The 1,804-nt window shown below is 40.7% G+C and overlaps 1 non-coding gene across 1 annotated transcript; it reads right to left on the bottom strand.

Annotated features, from left to right (window-relative positions):
• Positions 1-1,035: 1,035 nt before the first annotated feature.
• trnas-gcu (transfer RNA serine (anticodon GCU)) lies at positions 1,036-1,117 on the bottom strand. Its single transcript has one exon. It is a non-coding gene; the product is annotated as a tRNA-Ser (tRNA).
• Between the last annotated feature and the right edge of the window lie 687 nt (positions 1,118-1,804).

Here is a 1,804-nt window from a genome sequence, read left to right as displayed (position 1 = left end):
TCATGTGCATATTGCAGTCAATCCGAAGTTAGATAATGGTGCTAATTGATGTATGCTCAATAAAAATTACATCATATTTTTCATGTTGAGTAACTGCCACTTAACAAGGGCAATGTTTGTAATGAAATCACACTTTTATTACAGGTGAGGGAATGTGGTTTGTATTATTTAAAATGAACTTGTCCACTGTGTACAATGATGAAATAGATCTCAAGTTCAAAGCAAACTTGGTTACGTTGTCATCCATCTTGACATGTGGTGTCCTTTTCTTTCAATGACACGGGTATTAGAACGAAACGTCTGTTAATGACATGCGTATAAAGACACATTAAATCATTTTTCATGCTAATGCTGCATGAATTTGCGATTATTGATCCACAGTTTAGGTTCAGTCTCTGCAGTGAACATGCTACTTCTCCAGTTGTTCATAGTTCAATGTGATGCATCCAGTGTGTGCATAACGTTTTGGAGCTTGATTCCCACATCTTGTGTTTATCTGTGTCTTGTGTCCAGCCTTCATCAATGGCGAGAGCAACGGGCGATAAGAGACCAATGTGAAAGTCTCTCCGTATGCATGCATGGCACCCATATCTGCAATTCTCTTCTGTGCATATTCAGCCAGTTCTCGGTGTCCCAACACCCACGCCCTGCCCCTTTTGAAATATTTCCATTATTTTGTGCTGTCTTTCTGTGCTCTTCTCACCAACATGAATCACTTCTACTCAACCTGCTCCAGATTTCATTTGACAAAACAATCATTTAAAATCCCATGACATAAACATGCGCTTCGCATCTCTTGTATTTTGCTTTTCCGGGATCTCTTTCATATGATAAAAGGTCACAGCAGCTTTGAAAAAGAAAATCGCGTTACTTTTCATTATCCTAGTGCGATCTACGTTTCAATGCAGTTTAAGCAACTGACTCAAATTATTCTTTGAGATTTTATAATAGCGTCGATGCCTATAAATTGACCATTGGAGTTCCAATTTCAATAAGACAGGTGTGAGCATGCAAAAATAGCAACATTGAAAACAGCGACGAGAGTGGGACTCGAAACCACGCGTGCAGAGCACAATGGATGAGCTGTCCATCGCCTTAACCTCTCAGCCACCTCGCCATGTAGTTGAGTGCGTGCATGAATAAGTGAATTGCGTAACTTATGCAGAACAGCAGATATTTCTCCCTGGTCTGGTGAAATGCTAAATAGCACAGTACGGTCCCAAGACTATGGTCTGACCTCTGGGTTGTGGGGCAATGGCATTCCCACTGTGACACTCTGCGCACAGTGATCTAAGCAAAAATGAAGAAAAGACTATTTAACAAAGTCTGTTGAATTCTGTGAAGATTTGAAGTCAACAGAATGAAGAACCCGAGAAAGCAGGATGTGTTCCTTCAAGAAAGAATTGGCTAGAGCTCATAAGGATAGTGGACTCAAGGGTTATGGGGATAAGGCAGGAACAGGATACTGATTGAGGATGATCAGCCATGATCATAATGAATGGTAGTGCTGGCTCGAAGGGCAGAATGGCCTACTCCTGCACCTATTGTCTATTGTCTATTAAATTGCCTGTGAGGAATTGTTTTCAAGACTGGAGGAGAGTGCATAGTGCTCAATGTCATTATTCGGAACACCTTTCTTCTGCTCAGATGTTTTTGATGAGCTCTTCTGTACAGAACAGACACTTTCAAAATCCTAAATAAGACTAAACAGACAATTGAATTCAACAATGCAAAAACCTTGATCTGTGCCATTTTCCTGGGCCATGCAACACCAAGTATGATCACAGCAACACAGTGAGCAAGT

The sequence above is a fragment of the Hemiscyllium ocellatum genome, chromosome 5, assembly GCF_020745735.1.
Source record: "Hemiscyllium ocellatum isolate sHemOce1 chromosome 5, sHemOce1.pat.X.cur, whole genome shotgun sequence".
In the NCBI taxonomy this organism is placed as follows: domain Eukaryota; kingdom Metazoa; phylum Chordata; class Chondrichthyes; order Orectolobiformes; family Hemiscylliidae; genus Hemiscyllium; species Hemiscyllium ocellatum.
The sequence above is the reverse complement of the archived record's forward strand: the minus strand, read 5'-3'. Positions and strand labels throughout refer to the sequence as shown.